The 8,844-nt window shown below is 40.1% G+C and overlaps 1 pseudogene; it reads left to right on the forward strand.

The window, feature by feature from the left end:
* The first annotated feature begins 1,299 nt into the window (after positions 1 to 1,299).
* Positions 1,300 to 8,844, forward strand: part of LOC119341617 — a 9,830-nt pseudogene continuing 2,285 nt past the window's right edge.

An 8,844-nucleotide genomic window follows, 5' to 3' on the forward strand; every position in this document is an offset into this window, starting at 1 on the left:
CCGTGGTGGAACCTTGTCGGCTCGTCCCTGGACGGATCCATCATCAATCTGACGTCCAAGGGCACCCAACGGGTTCCACGCTCCGACCAGGAAGAGTAGGGCATGAGAGACAGCGGCGCCTTGAGTCCTGTGAGCAGGCTTGTGTCTCATGACCTACTTTACCTTGATGACGACCGGAGCAACACTCTAGGGAGCGCAGCCGCTGCCGGACATGGCCACGGCAACCGGGCGAGCTCCGTTTAAAGATCGTCATGTTGCATGTAATAATATGGATTTAAGGTCTCTAATTTGAGATATCCAGATGTGGATTGTATTATATGGGACGTGACTGGTCAGCGCGTCCTAGACTGACTCCCACGAGGCGTGCATGATGTTGGAGGCGGAGAATTTTGATCGATCGAGCAGAGGCTGCTGTGATTCTCAAACAAAGTGTTACAGAAAACTAGCTAGTGAGATGTTTTGACAGCTTCCAACTGAAGGACACCGAGGCTACAGGCTAGGCGGCACTGTTTATAGAGCAATATGTCCCCGTACGTGTTTTTAGTTGATGCTCTACAAAGTGGTTGTAATCCCATCGATTGATCAGTAAAGATGCTACTCCTTCCATCTAGGTGAGCAAGTCATTTTAGGCTAGTTGTAATGGGAGTATCATAGCTAGTATCATGCATGCCAACTAGGCAATTTTGATGAGGTGGCATAGAATTAAATGAAGTAAGAGAGGGTTGAGTATCATAACATGATACTGTATCATAATAAATGCTACACTAGTATGTGTCATGCATGGCAATAAATAAAATCATCTATGATACTACCATATGATACTATGCATTAGGAAGGTGGTATCATACACTAGTATCATATGCATGATACTAACTTATGATACTACCCATTACAACCAGCCTTAGGTTGTGCACCGTGACCAAGGAGGAGGGGAAAACGAGAGAACTTAATGTTCATTTGCTAATTAATAGCATTGCATGCAATGAACTAACCACTGCATGTCGTGTTTGGTAGTCTCAAGTCATTAAAAGCATGCACACCCCACATCTCTTATTGATTGATATGTCAAAAAACAAGAAACGATGTAGATTTAATGCATAGTATTTTAGAATTATTTGGTTTTCGTAAGATGACTTACACACCTAGACGGAGGGAGTAGTAGTACTACTAGCATCTTTCAAATTAATGCGGCGGACATCATGCAGGCACGGCAATAACTGTGAGCAACAACTTTTTCTTGCGCCACCCTGCTAAACATAAATACCTCGTCCTTTTGCTTGGTTGCGCTACTGTCCCGCATGTCGTTCTCTATGTTGTAAATGCAACGAACCACACCCATCCCGAGAATATACTTGTTGGTGCCGACTGCCGATGGAGGAGTCACATGAGGCAGCCTAGCAGCACAAGCAGCCGCAAGACCTTCAACGAGGTTAGTCTTTGCTTCCATATCTCGTAGCTAAGCTTTAGTTTGATTTATTCTTCAACTTCTGTTCTCTGCGAATGGATCATGGAAGAGGAACACAAAGAAATTATGTCTTAATCATCGCTTTTGGCGTCCCCTAGCTAGATCTGGCCGGGACTTCCTTACCAGGATTTTTTTTTCCTTTTGGATGAAACAGTCATCCAAATACAAATTAGAGAGCTTCACCCACGGTAGAACATACACAAGAAAATACATCTGAAACTGTAATTCACCTATTTATCAGCTGTGAACCGAGCGTATCCCACGTTGGTTAGGTTTCTTGTGATGAAACATGTCCACCTGAATTTCAGTATTGGACTTGGCATGATTTGCTTGCTTTTTCCTGGATTTATGAATTTGACGGTTTTGTTCTTTCAGTGGTAAGTAAGTGATGTGTCTGTCTACAATGAGAGCATGTGATGACTTAATCAATTTAAAGACATGTCGGCTCGGCCTCTTAAAATTGTTCATAAAAGTGAGTGTACATATGTGTTTACGTCCATTATGTGTTTTAGAAAAACTGGCAAAAAGCCACCACTGCAAAAAAAGTGAACCTTTGTGGGTCCTACTGCCATCTACTAAACTAGATGGGCTGAAGTTTATTTCTTTTTCTTTTTTGACGGAACCTCATCAAGAGACCAGGAGCTCTGACATTGCATTATAGAAGAAGAGAGTTGATTCAATTTATAAGAAGAACCCGATCAAAAACCTCACAAAGTGGCCAATTTATTAGGAAAACCAAGGCAAAAACCGTACAAGCAACGAAGCATCGTCAACCACACGACCCAAGGAACAAACACACACCCCGGCTTCGGAGTTGCCGCTCCGACATCCCTTGCACGCTCACAAGCCATAGTGCCGCATGGTTCGGCCGCCTGGTAGCCCTTCCTACACAAGAAGACCGTCTGCAAACCACGAACACTGTGCCAAACACCCGGGGCCGCCGCCCCGACTTCCCACCAGACCAACCCCTCAGGCCGCATCCGACCGGGGCGACGACCTCGTGTCCCTCGCATCACCAAGTCGCCCCCCAAGCCATGCAGAGCCGCGAACCTACCCATAGAGTCATCGTTGCATCGTCATTTGAGATCGTCTCCTCAACGATACTTCCACCGTCCGGAGCCGCCGCCCCGACGTCCACCTCCCTGACCACGACGCAATCTTGCACAATTGTCGTGAACCCACCACCTCACAAAGGTGAAGGACTCCAAGGTGGTGCCTCCAAGAAGGTAACGACATAAATGTCGCCAACGCCCGGCTTTTCACCCGGAATCACATAAAAATAGTGACAGTAGGTGGATGTATCTTCATGATGAGGCCTTCAGGAAGGGACACGACAACTGAAGCTTATTTCTAACCAAGGTCGAGAAGGATTTTCTTAAATTAGGCCCAAGACATGTTTCTTACCAAATAGTTACAACTGGCCTAAACAGGTACTTGCTTCGTTCAGAAATATAATATATTTTGGATATTTCAAGATGAATTACATACATACTGAAATGAGTAAATAAACATTATGTCTGTAGTCTGAATCATAAAAAAGTTAGAACATCACTATAATACTAAACAGAGAGGGAAACGATGAATACATGCGAGCAGTAAACCTATGCGTCTAGCTAGGTTCTTCCCCCAACGCTTGACGGTTAGGGCAAACTCTCCCCTCCAAGCTTCACCGGTGAGCCCGTGGATTATCCTCTCTTCTGCCCGCTACTCTGGTGGCTAGTAGCGGGGAGGAGAATCCTAGTGCCTCCGCTCCAGTTGGTAGTTTAGGTTAGGATTTTTTAGTTGTCGCATGTGCGGCGCTCGGGCGGATGGCGACGATTCTTCTTCGAATTTGTCTTTCGAGCTCCAATCCTCCTTGAGTTCGTCCATCTGGACGTAGTTGTCAGAGCTCCGGCGTAGATTCCTTCTGTCTCCTTGGGGTGGCGAGGTTAGGGTTCCTTGTCGTGTCGCGAGATTTGGTGCCGGGTGCTTCAGATCTATCCATGGGTTCAACGACAACGACAATTACTGTGGCTTTAGGTTGCTGAACCTTAAGGGCACGTGCACGAAGAATCCCTGCTTTCATTTATAAGGTCAAGCTAGTTTCGGTAGGGGAACGACGAGAGCGGCGCATCGACGGCTTGTTCCGGCGGCGGTAGTGGTCGGTTGCTGATGTTGGAATCTTGATGTAATTTTTGTTATGTTTGAGGTACTCTGTACTTCTGGTAAATTTTGAAAATAAATCTGAATCATTCTCGAAAAAATGAACAGAGAAAGTGTTTTTTTAGGGGTAGGGAGTATTTTATTAGGCGCATGGCTAGGGCCAGTCCTGAGATTTTAAGGGCCCGGCGCAAAACTAAATTTTGAGGCTCTTAATAATAATCAGCGCACATATACATACAAAAATGTTTTTGGTCAACACTTGATATCGGTGTCATTGTGATATTATAAGTAGCCCTATATATATAGAAAATAAATGAAGGTCGTTATCACAAGACATCCTTTGAAATACGAAGATATGTTAATTATCAAGCTTACTGGAACAATGGAGCACAGTTATACGGTTTCAGGAGTCATTTTGGAACAACAATGACTCCATGAATAGTGCTAAAAGAAATTTGATCCAAAATGCATAGTTGTTCTTGGACTACTTAATGGTAAGATTATTATTCTATAAATAGCAGTATCCAAGAAATGATGATAAGAGGATCAGATCAATAAAAATGATACGTAAAATATTCTTCATAGATTAGAAATAAAACACGCGACAGTGCAAAATTACTCCTACTTGTGCAAATTTATTGTGCCATCCTACAATTCAACCCAAACCTACTTGCCACGATAAAAACCTTGTTACCAAACTGTAGAAGTATAACAGTCAGTGATACTGATACATACAGCTGAAGACATTGACTGGGCAGGCAACGCTCCGATCCACAAACGACTAGGTTTCGCGCAAGATGCCCGTGTGTGTCAAACCGACTTGGTTTCGTGCAGGACGCGCGATCTAAATGGGCCGGCCCATTAGGCGTCGTTACAAAAATACCAAATAAAAAAGTCCCATGGAGGATTCGAACTCGCAAACCTCACAATCAGGAGTAACTGATTTGTACCACTACAGCACCTAAAAGATCGTGCTTAAATGAAGGGCGAAACTTTAAGAACTATAAAGACAGCGCCAGAGAAAAAAACAAAAAAATTCCACCATTGAACATTTTTCTGATTTAGACTGAATAATATTTAAATACACTTTGAACATTTTTGTGATATATGCTGGATAGTTTATAATACACATTGAACATTTTTGTGATATATGATGAATAATTTTTAAATACACATTGAACATTTTTGTGATATATGATGAATAATTTTTAAATACACATTGAACATTTTCATTATATAAGCTGAACACTTTTTAAGTACACAATGAACATTTTTTAAATATAATGGACATTTCCTTAATATATGATGAACCTTTTGTTAAATGTATGATGAACATTTTTGTAATAGACAATGAACATTTTCTAATGCGTGGTGACTTTTTCATGAAGATGATGAAAATTTTCTTAATATACCATCAACATTTTTGTAATACGCGGTGAACTTTTTAGATAACACAGCAAAAAGAGAAGAAGAAAAAAAGATAAATGAAAGTAAACCAAAAAGAAAAATACAAAGGGAAATGGAACCAAAACAAAAAGACCCAGAACAAAACCACTAAAAACCAGACAAAGCATTGAAAAACCAGAAGCAAAAAACCACACAAGAAAAACGAAAAAACCCGGCTGGAAACAACGAAAGAAAGCGAACGACGAACACATGAATCCCGTACGTGGGCCGGCCGAACCAGATGTTTGCTTCAGCGAAGGGACGCCCTTTTTGACGCTAACGAGCGTCAAATAGTATCTGCCCCGCGACTATTCCTCGCATTCAGCGAGTCGAGCCTTCAGACTCGCTGAAGCGAGCGAGCATATGGGCCAGCCAACGTGCACGGGTAGGCACTTGCCTGTTTCCTCGTTCGTTCTTTTCACGTTTTTTTTTTCGTTTTTTACTTATTTGAACTTTTGTTTATACTTGAAAATAATTCAAATACCTATTTTTACAAAATACACTCGTAAAAAACACATTTGAAAATTGCTGCACAAGTATTTTAAAAATATTGAATAAGTATTAAAAAATGTTGAGCAAGTATTTTAAAATGTTGAATGAGTACTAAAAATGTTGAACAAGTGAAAAATGTTGAATACATATTAGAAAATGTTGAACGAGTGTATAAAAAATGTTGAACAAGTATTTAAAAAATATGTTGAACAATTATTTAAAAAATGTTAAGCATTCGGAGAAATTGTTAAACATGTATTTGAAAAATGTTGATCAAGTATTCTAAAAATGTTGAACAAGTATTTAAAAAATGTTAATCAAGCATTTAAAAAATGTTGAACAAGTATTTAAAAATATTAGTCAAGTGTTTGAGAAATGTTGAACATGTATTTGAAAAATGTTGAAAAGGTAGTTAAAAACATGTTAATCAAGCATTTGAAAAAAAGTTAAACAAGTATTTGAAAAATGTTGAACAAGTATTTGAAAAAATGTTGAACAAGTATTTGAAAAAATGTGGAACAAGTATTTGAAAAAATGTTGATGATGTATATAAAAATGTTGAGCAAAGTGTTTAAAAATATTGAACAAGTACTTGAAAAGTGTTGAACAAGTATTTGAAAAGATGTTGATCATATATATAAGAATCTAGAATGAAATACAAAAAGAAAGAAAGAAAACCAAAAAAATGGAGAAGAAAAAAAGGAACCCAAACAAAAAATGGAGAATAAAAAAAGAAATAAAATACGAAGAAATCAAATAAAAAATAACTGGAGAAGGGAAGGTAAATAAACAAACGAAACAAAAAAAGAAAAAAAACTGGGAAAAAGGACGGAAACAAAGTAGGCTCATTTATATTAAAGGTCGTCGTGCCTTGACGTCGTGAAGGAATCTGACCTTGTCAAAGTGTTTAGAGGGGTAACTTCTATCCAGGAGGCGAGGGTTCGAATCCCCGTTTCGTTATCATTTTCTCCCCCATTTTCTCCTGGATAGAAGTATGAAGGCGAGGGTTCGAATCCCCGTTTCGTTATCCAGGAGGCGAGGCCGGCCCAGTTACTACGAGAGAGAAAAAACCTTCACACTTCTTTGGCGACTCACTTAAAGCGAGAAATATCATTTGCGCATAATCACTCGCCATCCCCTCGCTTCCTATCCACTAATGGGTCAGCGCCCACTCCCGGTCGCCAGAGCGCGAGTACTATATCCGCCTCGCAGTAGGCGAGATATAGCAGTGGCGTTTCATTAGAGCCCCCTTAATTCAAAAAACAAAACTGATAATATTTTACCAAATCACAAAGGATGATAACATTTTACCTTTGCGTTAATATGATACACGCAAATACAATTATACATTGTTAACTATTTAATTATATCAAGGAAAAGTCAAGCATAAATGTTAAACATATCGGCTAAAAACGCCTAAGTCCATCCAAATCGTTGTTCCCGGAACGGCCCATTGCAACACCAGCTTGGCCCACCATGCAGGTAGGCAGGGGGCTGATGTGGCACGGGATAGAACCAGTCCCTGCCACCAGCTTCGAACAAGTGAAGCTCGCTCCCCAGCGCCGGGGTGTGAGAGAGGGAAGAGGAAGAAGGGGCGGTGGTGGTTAGGGTTTCGCAGGTGGCGATATTCTGCCAATAAGCTTAGAAAACCGACAAAAAGGATAGTTACAGATGTATTTACTGAGACATTCTCAGCATAATGATTTAGGATTTTTGTTGTTGTTTGCTATTGATGATGTTGTTTGTACACAGGAAGGGGCACGCCTACCTTGGTATAGCACATATATTGATCGTTGAAGGATGGCTATAGAAATAGAATCATCTGAGTTGAGGAGAATTACTAACGATTTTTCGGATGCCCAGAAAGTTGGAAGTGGTGGCTATGGAGACGTTTACAAGGTACTACTAATGATCGACTTGGTATTCTATTTTATCTTGAACATCATATTATTGATTACTTCTATCAAACGCAAACAGGCAGTCTACAATGGGGAAGCCATAGCAGTGAAGTTGCTTCATGCGACCAAAGGCATTGACGACAAACAATTTATTAAGGAACTCCGTAACCATATGAAGGTCCAACATCCAAACATTGTACGGCTAGTTGGGTATTGCAATGAAGAAACTAAGAAATATATTGAGCTACCTGATGGCACGTCTGTTTTTGGTAGACACATATACAAAGTGCTCTGCTTTGAATATATGGTCGGTAGAAGCTTAGACAAGCGTCTGTCTGGTAAACTTCAAATCTTTAATTCGAACATCTTTTTTTTCATCTTTAAATAAAAATACTAGTTTCATGTTTGAGACATTGTCCTCTTTCTAGGAATTTCTCTGGGAGATGAATGGTGCACACATTACCAAATAATAAAGGGGACTTGTGAGGTTTGTGTTATCTTCACAATGGATGTGAAAGTCGGATCCTCCACTTGGATCTAAAGCCTGCCAATGTGTTACTTGACAAGAGCATGAAACCGAAAATTGCGGATTTTGGATTGTCAAGGATCTACACTGCAAGCCGTAGCCATACCAAAGTTGATTCAGTTTCAGGGACAACGTGAGAAGTGGAATGCTTCTTTGATTTTAGAATGATTTTCTTTCTCATGTAACCGAACAGATGGTGATACTGACGGTGCCCTTCAACATTTTTTGATACCATGCAGGAAATACATGGCGCCTGAATTAATACGTGGGAGCATGATGTCAGACAAGACTGATGTCTACGGTTTAGGTGTTACAATCATAGAAGTAATTAGGGGACCTGGTGGTTTTGAAATTTATCACGACTCAGGGGACACAAATTTTGTTGAAGATGTATGAACAAATTATGTTTGTCACCAACATGTTCAATTTCATGCTTAAAGATACGGTGCTATGATAATATAGATAAATAATTATGCATTTGATGATGTTACACATAAAGCTTTTCTGTATCGATTTACAGGTGTGTGCATATTGGAGGAAGAGGGATAGCACAACAAATTTATATCAAGTGGAGACATGCACCAAAATTGCAGTACGTTGTCTCAATCATGATAGAAGGAAGAGACCCACAATAAAGGAGATTGTAGAAAACTTGAATGGTATAGCAACTCAGGGTTTGAGCAAGGTACCACATCTTTGTATTTGTTACTGATATTTTATTACATTATTTGTACAACCCTAGAAGGTAAACTTCAGAGTATCATGTAACCTTTGTTGTCATTCCTCTAGTTTATGTCGTGCCCTTCTTTACATTTTACCGTTCTTATATAACTTGAAACCTTGCAATGAAGAGGGCATTAATTGATGTATGCAGA

The sequence above is a fragment of the Triticum dicoccoides genome, chromosome 7B (assembly GCF_002162155.2).
Source record: "Triticum dicoccoides isolate Atlit2015 ecotype Zavitan chromosome 7B, WEW_v2.0, whole genome shotgun sequence".
Lineage (NCBI taxonomy): Eukaryota > Viridiplantae > Streptophyta > Magnoliopsida > Poales > Poaceae > Triticum > Triticum dicoccoides.